General features: G+C 36.8%; 1 protein-coding gene across 2 annotated transcripts in view; it reads right to left on the bottom strand.

Annotated features, from left to right (window-relative positions):
* The window catches only part of FMN1 (formin 1), a 523,482-nt gene that overhangs the window by 102,551 nt on the left and 403,243 nt on the right, over positions 1-17,688 (bottom strand). The gene's annotated exons all lie outside the window — the stretch shown is intronic.

Raw genomic sequence — 17,688 nt, 5'->3', positions numbered from 1 at the left:
TAATGTCTTAGGCCAAATTTGAACTCAAGTCTCCCTGACTCCAGACCCAATGCTCCATCTACCTAGCTGTCTGATTATTATATCTGGAAGGGGCTTAACATTAATTCCAATCCTATTTTAAAGGAGAGGAAATTGAGGTAAATGAAGCAATTTCCCTGTGGTCACACAGGTAATGAGTAGCACAGCTAGATTTTGAATTCATGTCTTTGACATAAAAACTAGCGCTTTTTTTTATTAAACCAACCATCTATGGAAATGAAGACCTATGAGGAAAGACTAAATTAAATAATATTGTTTATCCTGAGGAAGAAAATAACAAAGGATGATTTATGGTTTTCATGAAGATAGGCCAAAGAGAAATGGGATTTAGTTGGAACACAAAGGATTTTATCTATCTGAAGAACGATGCTCCAAAAGGTGGGTGAAGGAGGCTCTTGAGATCTTTTTCTCTTGATGTCTTTCAGGTTAGATCAACTTTCATGTGCCTTTGATATTTTAAGTGTGTGCTCATTTGGAAGCAAGGGAAGAGGTGATATGGCTTTTTAGAGGCCTCAACTATTTCATGAAAACCTTGTCCCAACAATACCATCACTTGGTATTTTGTCTTGAAATTTTATGAGGAAATTCTGCTCGGAAGGAAGCAAGGAGCACAAATCCCAAAGTGGACACTCCTTTCCCCTAGAGAAATGTTCTGCAAAAACCAACCCACCATGAAAGTTTGAGCTCAGGGGAATCCCATGATGCTGATTCACTCCACAGAGGGAGACTGCACAAGATCAAATTCACCTTAGTGTCCCATGATCATGGGCATTTTCTGTGAAAAAACTTAAACAGAAGTGACAGGGCCAAGTGAAGACATGCCAACATGCTTTAAGGCTTTGGAAAGACTTGCCAGGAAGGGCCACCGATTACAACCTTTGCATGAAATTGTCTACAGAGTTAGTTATTCAACGTATCAAACAACGCATCTGAGTCAAAATTTCCACTCTGTTGACTATATTCATGCCAAGCCTTACTTTGGGAGACATCAGTATTTGAATAATATTTCTTGAGGACCTATCTACACTAGATCCACCCTCACTGGTAAGGCAGAGTAAGTAGGTGCCTATGCAGAATACTTTAAAAGCTTATCTACTTTCTCCTCTACTAACTTCTATAGAGACTAAAATATCTACTATTATAAAGCACTGGTTTCTGAAGACTCTGATAAAAAGAAAATATGTTACTCTGGAAGGGTAGCACATTAATAGAGAAGCACCTATAAACTTTTGAGAATTAGCAGAGTAGTTAGAAGAAGGTAGGCCCTCAAGCCAATTAAAATTGGGAATTGAGTTTTGATTAGGGTGGAGAAAGAGATTCAAGAAAGGTCTAGTCTGGGATGTGGGCATGCAGCCTAAACTAAAAGTCTTGTTTAGGATGAATCTACTACTGTGAAAGAGCTAGAGTTCAACCTCAAAGTCTGAGTGAATGGGTTTCATGGAAAGATGGACACTCAAGAAGGGAGAACAGGTCACCTAAGGGAAAAGGAATTCGGAAGAAAAGTCTTAGTTACTTTACAGCTTAACCTAGATCTGGTCCTATACTTACTTATGTACAGTCTTGGACTATATGCTTATTATAAGATTATATCATCATAATAAAGATATGGTCCTTGAAATTGAAGTAGCTAGCATATAGAATGTCTAACACTTCACTGAGGACCCACAGAATGAAATGGTAGTTTTTAACATCAAATACAGAAAATAAGCTACACCTGGCACTCCATCTTTTATGTCTACACTTTTGCACTATCTGTTTAGTATGTTCTCCCTCTTGACATCTCTGCCTTCCTTTAAGGCTTAGTTCAAATATCCTTTTACAATAGTCCTTTCCAGGAACTTCTCCATCCCCAACCAACAACTTGAGTTTTCCCAGCTACTTTGCATATATTTCATACGCACCTATTTACTTACACATTTTCTTCCTCATCAGTACATAAGCTCCTTGAAAGCAGATACTATTTTTGTGGTTTGGTCTTTGTAGCACTTAGCACAGAGCCTGACACATAGTAAACACAAAATACATGCTTGTTGGTTGAATGAACTAACCCAGCAAAGGGATGCTTTCCTAATCCTTCAAGATACTTTGGGAAATTTACTCTCAAGCTACAGAATCTTAAGCTGTAGAATCAACATAGGTCTTTAGCCCATTTCACTGCTGACTCAACAGCAGCTGACTACAGAAAAGTTAGTGATTAAAGATACTCAATTACTTTAGCAAAAGTAACCTGCTTTCACATCACTCAGCCCAGGACAGCTGCAAACCTTCTGCTGCCTCCCTGACCTCTTGGTTCACATTTGGGTTTCTGTTTCTATTACTTAGTCACATTTAACTACGATTTTTCTACTTTCAAAATAGTTCTTTGAGAGGTATAGAAAGGGAATGAGGGAAAAGGAAGAAAAAACAAAGGGAAAAAGGGAGAAGGGGAGTAAAAAAGGGAAGAGAGAAAGGTAGAAGAAAGACAGGTGAGAAGGGGTAGGGTGAAGAAGGGAGTGTGGGAGGAAGATGGAGATGGGGTGGGAATAAAAGGAGGGAAAATTATGAGGAGAGGAAAGAAAAAAGAGAGAAAAGAGTGGGGAGATGAAGGAAAGGAGAGAGGAAAAGAGATAAAGAGGGAATGAGGAAGGGAAGGAAAAAGACAACGGAAAAGAGAGAAATGGAAAGAAGAGAGAAAAGGAGTGGGGAAAGGAAGGAAGAAAGGGGGAGCAAAAGAATAAGGAGAGGAAGGGAGGGGGAAAAGGAGAGGAAGGTTTTTACAGAGAAAAGAAAGGAAAGCATGAATAAAAAGAGTGAAGGAGGAAAGGGAGAGAGGAGGGAAGGGAAAGAGGAGAAATGAAGGGAAAGAGAGAGTGAAAGAAAGTAAAAAAGGAGAAAGAAAGTAAGAGAAAAATAGTAAGGGAAAAAAAGGGGTTGGAAAGCTATTTTAAAAATGCAGAATCTAAACTGTTAGATATATTCCCCTTCTGATACTTCAGAACTGGTGATGGGAAGCACTGGTGAAAGTGGAAAGCTGGAAGCCTCTGCTCATCAGCTTGCCACTGTCTTCAGATTTAATGCAATATTTGGCTCAGAGATTTCCAAAATCCCCAATTCCAGCTAAAATGTTTACAAAGTCCTACGTGTCTCACTTAATGCCTATTAGGCAATCTTCTTTTAAAACTCCACAGATACTTGTAAATCTGTGAGGCAAATTGAGGTTTATAAACAAGACTTTGTCATAAAGAAGACAGCAGTGTCAATCAGTTGGAAGTCAATAGCGCTTAGGACCTGTCTGAAAACCAAATGCACAACCAGGAATAGTTCCATATTGGTAAATTAGACTGGATGATAGTTTGGCTTGCCCTCAATTTTCAATGGTATTAATAGGAATTCTTCTCATAGTGACTTCAACTTGTTTAAAGCCATACTCTCCTGTAAACCTGTCATGGATCCAATCCCTTACTTAAGTTATGGTTTAGTGAAAGTTCTTAGTTCAGCCATCACTGACAGTCTACGTCCCACAGCATGACAAGTTAGATTATTATGGGATACCTGGAAGAATTTTTTTTCCTTTCTATAATAATTACTTTCTACTGATATTTGAATCAATTTGGAGGTTATGAAGTGCATTGAAAGTAGGAGCACTCAAAGGGGGAGGCAATGCTAGGAAGAAAGAGAAAAAGGGGATGGCTCTGAAAAGGTCAGCTTAGGAATAAATTTTATATTCTCAGATACCTTCGTCCTTTGGTGTTGGGAAGAAAATTGTAAAGCTCAAGACCAGAAGGGGAAAAAAGAGGGAAAAATTACTATTCTCCGAACTCTCTTTAGTCAGGTACTCATAATAAGCCTGGAATTATAGTACTTATTTGTTTATACTCAGCTACATTTATTATTAACTTCCTTGTGTAAGTTATTATGTATAAGGCACTAAGCTAAGATCCTTAGCATATAAGGAATCACTTCAAATATTTGCTGGTTAATTGTTTTCACACTTTCATAAGCAACCAGTGCTTTCATTGTTATGTCTAAAGGCTACAAATGATGGGAGTATTAGCCAAGGAGAGAAAGTGTGAAGTTAGCAAAAAGTCTAATTTAGTGTCAACTGACTAATGGGAAAAAGCTAAAATTGAATTTAATATTTAATACCTATTTCATAATTATTAATCAATATTTCAATATTTTAAAATTTTATTTAATAATATTTAATTTAAATTTAATTTAATTAATTTAATTTTAATAAAAAAATATTTAATAATAAATTTAATAGGTGAATGAATTCATTCACCTCTTAAAAGGAGTTAGTCTTTGACCAAAAATATGTTTAGAGATCATTGGATATTTCTGTAAATTGAAAAAAAAAAAGCAAGAATCCTTAACTAGGTTGAAAAAGATTAAGCAAAGTCCTTAGACACAAAATTGTTTGTACTCATGGATAACAGCTTTCCTATCCTTACAATTTTAGGTGTTAGTTGTAGGTTTATACTGATTACTTGGCACCTAGGGATTTTGAAAGTTTTAAATGAAAATGATAAAGCTATTGGGATAATATTAAAAATATAAGTACAGTGCATTGGCAATTAATAAATCTTCCCTCCATCCCACTTGCTGTACTCTTTTTCTCTCTTTTTGTGTACATGACCACAATGTCATTCCTTTCTAGGGTCAGTCCCAGAAATCCAAGAAAGACCCTGACAAGAAATGGGAGATGCCTTCTTTGCTGAAGGCTTTAACTACAGGTACACTGTGAAATGAATTTCTTCAATGAGCCAAGGGTTAGAGTTATTACTAGGGTTCCAAGCAGGCTTGTGTCTGACTAGGTTCATAGAATTATATACCTAGAGTTGGATGACACCCCAGAAGCCATCTAATCTCAACCTCTAATTTTACTGATGAAGAAAATGACACCCAGGGAAGGTTCAGTGATTTGCCTAATGTCACACAGGTAGTAGTAAGCAGAACTCACATTTGAACTCAGGTCCTCCTACTCCAAATCCTTAACTGTTTCCAGTATTTACTCAGCTCTATATAATGGCACACAATTTGCTTTGGGAAGAAAATGTTTTAACATTCCCACGTAATCTACAAACCTTCTCTGAGAGAATTTGACAAAATACAGGATCACCTCTTTGGGCTTTCTTTCTTTTTAAACACAACCTTGAAAAAGGAATTCAGCTACAGATTGCAGATATAAGATATCAATATTAGAACTTTCACGTAAAGGATAGTCTAAGCATGAAGTCTACACATTCTTTCAAGCATTCTATCAAGGTAATAAATATGACATATCCTAAGAGTTGACAAAACTATCAGTCGGATACCCAAAGTCTTAGGATTTCAAGTTGTTTTCCTTAACAAAACTAATGAAATTACCCAGTCATGACTATATTTGTAGTGCTTGTGGAAATAGCTAAGGAAAACTAGACTGTCAATTCAGTTTTCAAAACACAAGTCAACAAGTTTTTATTAAATACAGGTGGTTTCCAAGTTTCTATCAATCAATAAACATTGATGAAGCACCTACTATGTGCTAGGGCAGCTAGGCACTATGCTAAGTGCGGGGGATACAAAAAGAGATAAAGACAGCTCCCTGTCTCAAGATCACAGTCTAACAGAGGAAACAACATGGAACCATTATGTATAAATAAGCTATACATAGGATCAAATGGAAATATTAGCAGAAATTAATAATCCTTATTAATATTAAAAATTTCAAATAATTAATAGGGAAAGGGCTAGCATTAAGGGGGATTGGGAATGACTCCTTGCAGAAAATGAGATTTTATCTGAAACTTGAAGGAAACTTGAAGGGGAAATATTGATTTCGTGAGTACTAGGTCCAAGACCTTGTGCTAATCACTTAGGGGGAGATGCAAAGGGAAATCAGTCTTTGCCATTCGAGAATTTACAGCCTAACAGGAGAGATAAAAGAAATATACAGACAAGTAGAATGAAGGGACTGCCACAAGAAAGGTGCAAATAATTATAGCTCAAGTTTATGTATCATTTTACATAATCTCATTTGATCCTCACAACTACCTTATGAGGTGTTCAAGGACTATTATTCTAATTTCATAGATTAGAAAGATTTAGAGACTTTAAGTGATTTATCTGAGGTCACAGAATTAGTAAATACCACAGTTGATACCATGTTTTCTGCTTCCAAATCTGGGGCTCTTTCCTCTATAAATGCAGTGAGCTTTCAGAAGAGAGATCCCTTCAACATTCAGGGAGAGGGGAGGAATCATGTGATCAAAGATTTATAGTTTAAAAAAGTATCATAGAAAGCATCTATCTGAACTCCTTCATTTTAAAAGTGGGGAAATGAAGCACAGAGAGATTAAGTGATATTTCTAAAAACAAATTGGTCATAATAAAAACAGAGGTGAGATCTGAACTTAGATCCTCTGAGTGCAAATCTTTCCCTTGTGGTATACTGTCTCCCATTAGGAAGGACATCATAGGACATGTGATATTTGGGTTGGAATGGATATAATTTCAACAGGTGAAAATGAGGTGCGACAAAAGGTCAAAGGAAGGACATTCCGGACACAGAGAACAGTTTAAGCAAAGGGATAGAATCAGAAAAATCACGATGCATTTGAAGACCAGAGCAGTCCAGCTTGATTTATAGGGGTGGTTTCATGAAGGAGTGTACTATGGGAAAACAGGTGGTAAAGGAGATAAAGCTAGTAAAGCTCCAATGAAACTATGGTGTGTACTCCAAGGTGTTAGGTTTCACCCTTAAAGAAAATATCAAGACAAGTATCATTCATTTTCTTTCATTTTAGGTAGGGGGAAGAAATAATATAAAATGGAAAAACTAACTCGCCCTTCATATGAAAGGAGGCTTCATAGGCATTTCTATTTAGACCTGTATAATATCTTAGAAAGCATCCAGTTCAACCCCTTATTATACAGATGAGGAAACTGGAGGCCACTGGGATTAAATGTCTTGTCTAAAGTCACCCAGGTAGCCATGAATCAAACTCAAGCCTTTTCCCTTCAGGAGATTATGTTTCCTCCTCGCTATAAAACATGGCTGCTTCTCCTCAGAGACACTCATATATGAAAATATAAAACTTTTCTCGTAATCAAACAGATAAACTAGGTTTCAATTTCCTTGTTCCTTCTTCTTTCTGAACAATACAGTTTGTCTTTGAAGGCATTCCATTTGGGAAATATGTGACCTTTCGCCATCATACTCCTTTTAATTGAATGCTTTGCCTCTAAAGTCACCATGATGCAGATCAACATTTTACACCCACTGTCTGTGAAATGCTTAATCCTGTTCCTTAAGTTTGCTTTGTTGAAATCATTTTGCAAACATAAATCAAATCAAAGTATTTTTTATTTTAAAAAATACTTTGCTTGCAAAACTAAATATTTTTGACACCATAGCAACATGCTCAGCACTCTGGCTAATGTATTGGGCCTTGTGCTGCAGTTCAGATTTAAAAAAAGCAAACCACTGGCAGAAACTCATACTGGAGAGAAAGAAAGAAAAAGCTAATAAGTTAGACATAGCCAATAGCAGCTTTGAAATCTTTTGGAGATTGCTAAAAAGAGCCAGATTCGTCTCATGAGTGTAACTCTTTCATATGGAGGATTATATATATGCATATACACATATACGTGTGTGTGTGTACATATATATATGTTATCATGAAAGTGCTTTATGGTAGAGAGTTGACTTCAGAGCCAAGAAGGCCTGGGTATAAATCTTGATTAACATATATTGGCTGTGTGCCTTGGGCATATCACAAACTCTCAAGGTCCTTGGCAACTCCCTACAAAGAATTTAGGGGATGGGGGAGGAGAGGTAGAAAACGGAGAAGAGTTCTATAGGTAAGTAGGCATAAGATGATGAATTGCATAGAAAATATAGACCTGCATTAGTAGAGGAAGGTTTCCTTACCTGGGAGTTCCCTTTACTAATGAAATGAGAGGTCCAGTCCCTATCTCAAATATCTTTTTTTCTTCCTTGTTTTTAAAGTTTATTGATGTTTTGAGTGTTTAGTTTTTATATTACAAACACTGACAGATTAATCCCATTTTGTGAGGTCTCAGAACAAAGTAAAACCAAGTAAATAAAACTAATTATATAGTGATCTCATCTAAAAGTGCATGCAACATTTCACATCTGTAACCCCATTCCCACCTCTCTAATTAAAAAAATGAACAGATATCTATTTTCTCTCTCTTCCCACTCTACCGCTCTGGGGAACAGAAGAAAACAAATTTCTTCTAAGAAATATGCATAGTCAAGTAAAAACCTAATTCCCTAAATAGATGTATATGAAATGTATATGTATCATTCTGTACCCTAAGTCCATCACCTCTCTGTAATAGACAATATTTTCTGCCACTGATCCTTTGGAATCATAAATGATCATTATAAAAATCATAATTCTCACAGCTTTCAAAATTGTTTTTATAGTGTTGGAATTATTTTTATTTTTTAAATTCATTTTATTTACAATTGATGAAACAAAACAAGCATTTCCATAACACAGTATAAATTGTTCTGGTTCATTTCCTTCTTCATCATTTTATAAGAATGCTCAATATTATTCATTTTTATAATATTGATGCCCTAGTATTAAATGTTCTGTTTCTGCTCATTTCACTGTACATCATTTCATATAAGTTTTTTCATGTCTTTTTGAAAGCATCCATTTCCTCATTTTTTACAGCACAATAGTACTGTGCATCACAATCATTTCCCATAACTTATTCAGTCGCCCCTTAATTGTTGTATGTACTCTTAGTTTCTAATTTTTGGCCAATATAAAAAGAAGTGCTGTAAATATCTATGTACATGAAGGGATTCAAAACAGATCAAAGAAAAAGAAAGAAGAAAAAGGAAATATCCCTATTATTGAAGTATCTGCATTAGAACTGACTCATCCAATCCATACCATGTTAGGAACAAGGTGAAAGAGAAAGATACATATGACAGGGTCTATACACAAATGATCAGTCTATTGAGATAGCAAATCAAGACATGACATCTGGGACAGATGTCGGGCAGAGTTGTGCCCAGGATTGAGTAGAAGAAAGGGAATTGGAATGCATTTGGGAAACTAGGAAGTGCTTGACCCCAGGACAAAAACCCTATCTTTTTAATACAAACTTTCTCCAGCTGTATGGTTGATTACAAATCTTAAATCACTACAGTCTCTGGAGAATTAATGTTATGGATGTTCCCAAGAGGGGTTTGGAGGAGAAGGGACAGGGGAGGAGAGAGACAGAGACAGACTCATGGATGACACAAATAGGTCTCAACACATTTCCAGTGACAATCTATCAGCAAAACATAAGGAGCATGGAGAAAATATATAATGGAAAAAGAAGGCAGGCAGGTCATGAAGCAAAAGTGAGAGATCACAGATGGATATCCCAAGTTCTGCCCTGTTTATCCTGTATGTCACTTGTTTGTACGTAGTTATTTTCATGTTGTCTCCCCTACAAGAATACAAGCTCCTTGAGGACAGTGTATCTTTTACCTTGCTTTGTATCCTTATTACTTAGCACAGTGCCTAGCACATAGCAGGTGTTTAATAAATGGTTAATGATGCAAGTGCTTGGCACATGGTAGGTTCTTAATATATGTTTATTGACTGACTGCATTGGTACCTATGGTATTAAAAAAAGATCTAGAACATCTTTCTTGAGGAGCTATGATATAACAGGGATGACAGTCACAGAAGATGAGAGGGCATATAGAGGTTTTTATCTGTAGTGAAGGAGGGAAAACACAGAGTTGAGACTGTAAATCCATTAAAGTATACATATGATGAACTGATGCTGAGTGAAATGAGCAGAACCAGGAGAACATTGTACACAATAACAGCCACATTGTGCAGCAGCTGACTTTGACAGACCTAGCTCTTCTCAGCAATGCAGTTATCTAAGACAATTCCAAAACATTCATGATAGAAAATGTTATCCACATCCAGAGAAAGAACCATGGAGTCTGAATGCAGATTGACACATACTATTTTCCTTTTTTCTTTCTTTCTTTCTTGTGGTTTTTCCCTTTGGTGTTGATTCTTCTTTCCCAACATGACTAATGTGTAAATATGTTTGATATGATATATGCATGTCCTATATCGGATCACATGCTGTCTTGGGGGGGAGGGGGAAAATTTAGAACTCAAAATCTTATAAAAGTAAATGTTGAAAGCTAAAAGAAATAAAAAAGAACTTAAAAATAAAGTATGTGCATGAAGCAAATATAAATTAACTATATTCTATAATAAAACAAATTACTTTTTCTCTTTAAAAAAGTTTTACTTTCTTAAAGCATCTCAGCATTTTCTTTGAAGCAGTTAGCTTCTATATTTTCTAACTTCTTTATGATAGGCTTAGGACAAACTATTCACATGACCACCTAATGCTATGGAAATGTGAGCACACAAGCATAATTGTTATATTAGCAAAAGGTTAATACTTTTTCTACTTCATTGAAAATCATTTCTCTCAAAACACGGGTACACAAACACATACACAGAGACTCACATAGTCTATCATGCCCAGCCCATATGTGCTAACTCCTGCTGACTTCGCAGGTCATTTAAAATTTTAATACGGACTTTCCCTTCTACTTCCCATTCATCACCTCTAAAACTCTGTATCACGGGATCTGTCTGCTTGATAAGAAGTATCTGATGTGCCTTGATGACTGCCACTGTGGTTTCAAATTTTGTGACCAGTTTCATAGCCTAAAGTAGCCAATGGATAACTGAACTGCAGCCTTTCATTTGGACACTTTTTATCAAAAGACAAAATACAGGGGATGATCCTCTTCTGAGTATCTTGGATTCTCCTTCTCCCCTGGCCAAATCCCTCCATTAAATGGGAATCTGTATGCCCACATGCAGGGGAGCTTTCCTCAGTCACCATCATGATGAAATCAATGACTCTTCTGTAGGATTTTTTAGATCAAGTTGTTCAGTCAATTCTGAATTCACTTATCACTCAAGTCTCGTCCCTCGACTTTCTACATGGCTCTTACACGAGACTTTCCCAAATATATCATCTACTGAATTCCTGGGCTACCAGTCTAGTAACTTTAGTTACTCACTAAAGACTCATTTTAGTCTTTACTTGAGAAAAAAGCAAAGAAAATTTTCCTACCGAAATTAGCTTTTGAAGGAGGAAGCAGGAACTGGAACTGTGATTACTTTTGGATAGGGAACTCCAGGGTTATGACACTTGCTCTACCAATTCAGTTAGTCACCTAGGAACCTGACTTGCCTGTGGTCACACAGCCAATATGGGTCAGAGATTAGACTTGAATACAAGTCTTCCTGATATTGAAGTCAGCTTTATTCACAATGTCACGCTGCCTCTCAATCATGTTAGAATACTTGCTTAAATCAGCCAGTATTAAGCATTTATTAAGCTCTTACTACATGCCAGGTACTACACTAAGTGCTGAAGACACGGAGAAAGGCAAAAGATCCCTGCTCTCAGCAATGAATATTTGTCCAAGTAATAGGTAGTGCTGTTGATGCTAAAAGCCTACATGTCAAGCTACATGCAAATAAACCAGAATGTTGAGATGGCAACCAGCCAAGAATTCTACAGGCACTCAAGGATTAACTGGTGGAAATATGGGTATGAATGAATGAACTGTCCCTATATGGACTGTCATTCTGCTATCAAGATTCTATCCAAAAGAAAATGCCATCCGGAAATAAAGAAAGAATGAGCTTCACTTCTGCAGTGGGCAAATGGATGATCATTAAACAAGTTTAAACTATTAAAGAAAAAGCAAAGCTGTTTATGCAAGGAGTGGTTGTGACTCAATCCACTCAGAGTAGCTGTGAAGGAGGATAAACAAATTTGCTTTCAGTGGGGGAGAGAAGGGTAGTCAAAACTTGGTCAAGATGTTCAGCAAACCTTTGACAAGGTTACGCAACAGATTAATTTCAAAACAGTAAGTTGCTGTCACATGTGGGGATGAGAGAGATGTTTTATCATGATACTGAACTGGTTTAAAGACCAGTTTAAAGATCAAGGATAGGGATAAATGAATAGTTTCCTGGATGGAAGCATTTAAACAGTCTATGGTCCTACTGTGTGTGTGTGTGTGTGTGTGTGCATGTACACATGTAAACAGGGGGAAGGGGTTGGCCTTACATTCCACTCAGCTAAGGATCTATGGTTCCATCAGTGTGGGCACTTCCTGCACAAATGCAAAATGTAACCATGCTATACCATATTTAAACAATCATGAGTTTCAATGCCTGAAAAATTCACTATCCTGGGGTTAATCTGGTAATAAGCCTCTCCAAAGATAGCTGCGCTGGTTTGCACGTATCATAAAATCCATCACCAGGTCCTTCCTTAGAATTTTTTTTAATTGAGTTAGTAGAACTACAAGAGCAAGTCAAGTCAACAAGCATTTATTAAGCACCTACTATGTGCCAGGCACTGGGCTAAGAAGATGCATGCTAAGCATATAAAGAAAAGCAAAATAAAACAAAACAAAAATCCAACAAAGCAATCCCTGCTCTCAGAGAGTCTAACGGGGGAAAACAACATGCAAAGAACTAAGTACAAACATGGTATAGATATAATAAATAGAAGATATTTAAGAGAAGGGAAACACTAGCACCATGGGGGATGGAGAAAGGATTCTTGCAGAAGGATCTGTTTTTTCTCCTACTTGAAGAAGTCAGCGAAGGCAGGAGACAGAGATGAGGAGGGAAAGCATTACACAAACAAGACAATGAAAATATGTAGTCTGGAGATGGAGTGTCATGTGTAAGGAATAGCAAGGATAGCTACAGAGAATGGAGAGGAAAAAGGTATAACAAGACTGGAACGGTAGGATGGGACCAGGTTAAGAAGGGATTATTGGATCCTAGAGGTAATAAGGAATCCCAAGAGTTTAGTGAATGGGGAGAAGGGAAACATGGTCAACTCAGCACTTTAAAAAGACCAACTGGACAGCTGAGTCTTAAGGCAGAGATCTTTTTATTATCATGCCAGAACCCAGGGTAATTTAAATGCCATCATTTCATTGATCAGTCAATAAGCATTTATTAAGAATTTGCTATATTCCAGAGTGGATAGAGCACTGGACTTACAATCAGGAAAATTTATTTTCCGGAGTTCAAATCCAGCCTCAGATGCTTACTAACTGTATGACCCTGGACAAGTCACTTATTCCTGTTTGCCTCAGTTTCCTTCTCTGTAAAATGAACTGGAGAAGGAAATGAAAAACCACTACAGTATCTTTGCCAGAAAATGCCAAATGAGGTCAGGAAGAATTGGACATGACTGAAATGACTCCATAACCACAATATATTCCAGGTATTGGCAAAGCATTTCAGTAGAAATTAAATGAAAGATTCTGATGCAGAGTTTTATGAAATACTAGTCCCTGAACATAAAGAATCTTAGTAGAGATGGTTGTGTATTCATAGAGCGCTTCTACTGCTTCTCTTTCGGTGGACCCTTGAGTGAGGACCAGGTAGTGGACTGCTTTGACCTATTTGCTCAAATACTCAGACGGGTTGATTTACTGGCATTCCTTTGAAAAGGTAAACAAATTTTAGATGTGCACTGAAAAGTACACAATTTATCAGATGAAATAAATGTTCTGTGATATATTTGGGGCTTTTTTATAGATATCTTTCAATTGAAACAAAGACATGATTCATTTTAACCATTATCTCACTTTTGTTATCACTTATGTTTTCTTTCTGTTACTGAAAGCATGGTTTTAAGACTATATTTGGGTTGTATATATGACATATTTAGAGGAAAAATTGTAGCGTCTATGTAGACCAATGTAGTATCTTGAAGATAAAGTACAGATCTTGTCATCCAATTTCAGGGAAGAGAAAATGCTAGCAAAGTCCAAGGAAAGAGTATTATAGCTGCAAAGGGGGTAGTTGCGATTTCCATATAAAGACAGTCTAAAAAAATGATATAATTCTTCAGCCTGAAAAGATGAAGGTTGAGGCAGGACAAGTTCAAAATATATAAAATTGTGGATAGGGTAAATATGATCCCATCACTTTCCCATAAATGTGAGAAATCAGCCCCAAGTATTTCTTATTGGCACGGAAGAAAGGAAGTGGTTCAGACAAGTGTGAAGTATCTGGAGAAAATGTCAACATACTTGGTCTAACCCATCCTAGAATAAGAAAATGTATAATCCTATGTCATGAATAGGACTCTCAATCGGTAAGGTTTTAAGACCTAGCGCTCATAATGTGTACACTAGTTATTGGAGCAGTCTTATCCACACTTATTAACTCATTCCTTTTCAAAGCAGGCTCTAGGATGATTCTGACTAATTTCCTACCCTGCCCCTAGTTTTATGTTTTATACACAAAGGGCTCTCAATATATACTGTTGACTGATTTAGAAACATTTATTTTTTTTTTCTAAGATGAGCTATTTTGAGTATGCCGGCTTCTCTGGGCTCTTCTGAGTAGTTTGCTCCTCCTCTGCCAATAAACAATGCTTGTTTCTCTGAAATCATTTGTTAAGATCTGTCATCTATGCAGCCAGAATGAATTTTTCATCAGCCAGAATAAAATACCACTGTACGAGGGTGATAAACAAATGTGATTTTTTTGGAGGGGTTAACTAGCTTCCAAGTTGCTTACAGTCATATTGGTGTTATTTTCAAATGTATAGAGGCACTAACATTCATAGAACAACTGTACTAACCCAATTCTTTTTCAATTGCAACAAATCCTGTAAGGGAAACATGGCCAAGGAGTGTGTGTGTGTGTGTGTGTGTGTGTGTGTGTGTGTGTGTGTGTGTGTATGCGCGCACGTGCATGCATGCGCGTGTGTTTATGTAACAGAACAAGACGCAGCTCTTCCAGTCTGTGTTATTCAGTGGTAGTTATGACATCTTTTATGCCTTCAGAATTCTTATCTGAAAATAAAAGAAGTGCATTCAAACTCTCTTCTAGAGGGAGTTTTAAGTAATGGCCAAGGGATGAATTTCAAAATTCTTAAAATATAAAACACTAATGGCACTGGGGAGATGGAAATGTGTGTCTGGGCAGCAGTCCTACTCTGGACAGGAGTAAGGTAGCATAAGAAAATAACTTCAGGCGGGATGGAGACCCTCGTAGCCAAAACTTCTACCTAATCTTGCCTGTGATCATTTTTTAAACATATGGTAACAGTGGTACCAGCTATGAATTCCTCTTAGTGCTTTCTTGTCATTTATCTCCTCCCAGACAAGTAAGCATCTTCCTTGCAAATCTATTTCTGAAAAAAGCTATACATTTATAACATGTTATATTTATCTTCATTGTTCTATGTTACATAAATATCTATGTTTTTCTTTTTAGATACTCTTCTTTCCTTCCCCCTCTACATTTCCTAATTTAGATTATATTTTCCTTAAAGGATGCAGATTATCCCTTCCATTTCCTTTTCTTCATCTCATAGAAGATACCCAAGACTCGCATATAATGGGTGTTCAGTTACTACAGAGGATCCTAGAATTTGGAGTTAGTGTGTGACATGTTTTGGCTTGCAAAGCATAAGAAATCATCTAGTTCATTTTAGATAGGAAGAAATCAAATATTGAAAAGGTAAAGGACTTGTCCAAGGTGATATATATGCAGTGAAAAGCAGACTTGTGATTTTAACCCAAGTTGTCTGACTTCAAATTCAAGACTGTTTCCACAGTCTACCTCAATTTCCTCAACTGTAAAAATGAGCAAAATTCTAGCACCTGTCTCCTAGGGTTGAGATATTATCTGCAAAACACTTTGCAGTCCTTAATGCTATGTAAATGCTAGATATGATTATTATTATAATCAATATTATTGACACGGATTTATTAATGACCATTGATAACATCTATCTTTGATCTATGTGTGAATACCAATGAGGTTCAGTTTAAATCTTACTACTAAGATGTAACATTTACTCTAGCTAATGCTGTTCAAATTATTTACTTCTAAAGAACTGTACCTGCCTAGAGAATTAGGGCCTGGTGCTTCTTGGGATTTACTAATCACATCTGGTTTAGCTTTAGATATTTTCTGGGGTTTTGCCAGCAGCCACGACACTTTAATGGCTACAGTAAACCTCAGAGCCTCATCAAATCTTTGCTGTATGTGTGAAAATTATGTCCTCTTCAATTAAACATTTAATCTGAGCTCAAGTCAAGGTCTTATCGACAGAGAGGTTAAACCTGAAAGGGAATGTTAGATTAAACACACCATGACTTTGGACAGTCTGCCCAGATGTTAGAGAAAAAGAAATTCATTAGAGAATCAATGGTCCATATTTTTTTTAAAGTAATTACTGGGTATCTTTTTATCTATCAAAAGAAAAAGAAAAAAATGGCATCTGTAAGGATTTTTAAGATCTTAACGTGTATAGTGGGGAGGGATACACTGGTTTTAACATGTATTTTTTTTAGGGTTTAAAATCCTTTGGTATAGCCCAATACAAAAAAGAAAAATAATGGGAGCGGTACCTCTAGCTTTCTCTGTGAGACCACTAATTGGAGCTGGAGGGCCCCCATCATTTCCTTACAATCAACTAAGAAAAGTGTCAGCCAGTCAATAAGTGATTCTCCACTAGACCCCTGTGTTTCCCTGGAGGAAACAAGATAAATCAAAGCAGTGGAAACCACCATCTTTCTACTCTCTTCCCCGGAACCCTCCTGCTTCTTACTTTGCTATTTATCATCAGAATCATAGGGATGTCAAAGCAAAGCAGCGCAGACAGGAAGACTGAACAAGGCAGCCCGGATGGCAAGTTAGGGGAAAGGACAGATCAAACGGAGATCAGGTTTCCACACAAAGGACTACATGAGAGGGCAGGCCAAGGGTTTTACAGGGGCCAAGAGATGAGAAGAGATAGAGCACTCTTGGATGGCTCTATTGAATAAACAAACACTGATCTGGCCCTACCATGGCTGACCTTTGTAGCTATCTTGAAGGTAGATCCAGCCATTGCGAAGGGGAAGGATAAATTGCTAGAGGATGGCTTTCTCTGTTCTACTATAATTGGAAATTGAGCTGTACATTCAATTTGGAAGAAGACAACACACACACACACCATCAGGTCCTAGGGAATCAGGAAGCAAAGTGTGAAACGACCACAAGTTTCTATATTACATTTTTAAATGAACTGCCCATTTAGTCAAATTCACTCCTCCAACTATATCAAAAGAGGAGGGAACCCACATGTTTCTTTAATAAAATTTACAAGATATAGGTATTTGCTTGTCACCACCTCACTTATTTAAACGAGTTTTATGCCTAAAGTAAAAATAAATGGTTATTTCTGCATCTGGGAGATGATTATCCCTATTTTATTTCAAGTCTCAAGCTGTGACTAATCAAAGAGTTAAGTTTCTGAGTTCCCTCTTACAATAAACATTTTAAAAAATGTTTATTTTATATCTCAGCATAAAAATTTTCCTAGCCGAAGTTTTTCATTTCCTCAAACTTCTCCTTTGGCATGCAGAGCTCCATTTCCACATTAACACTCCTCCTAAGTCCTCCTTACAGCTCCTCGGTTGTACTTGTACCAGTGTTGAGGCATCTTTATGTTCTGGGGCAAAAGGATGTCTCCACAGTTAAAATGCAAATCTCTGGAAGTGCCAGAGGAAAATTTCTGCCTAAGGAAAGCATTATTTTCACCTTTTATAAAAGAAAATTG

This window comes from Notamacropus eugenii, chromosome 7 (genome assembly GCF_028372415.1).
Source record: "Notamacropus eugenii isolate mMacEug1 chromosome 7, mMacEug1.pri_v2, whole genome shotgun sequence".
NCBI lineage: Eukaryota > Metazoa > Chordata > Mammalia > Diprotodontia > Macropodidae > Notamacropus > Notamacropus eugenii.
The sequence above is the reverse complement of the archived record's forward strand: the minus strand, read 5'-3'. Positions and strand labels throughout refer to the sequence as shown.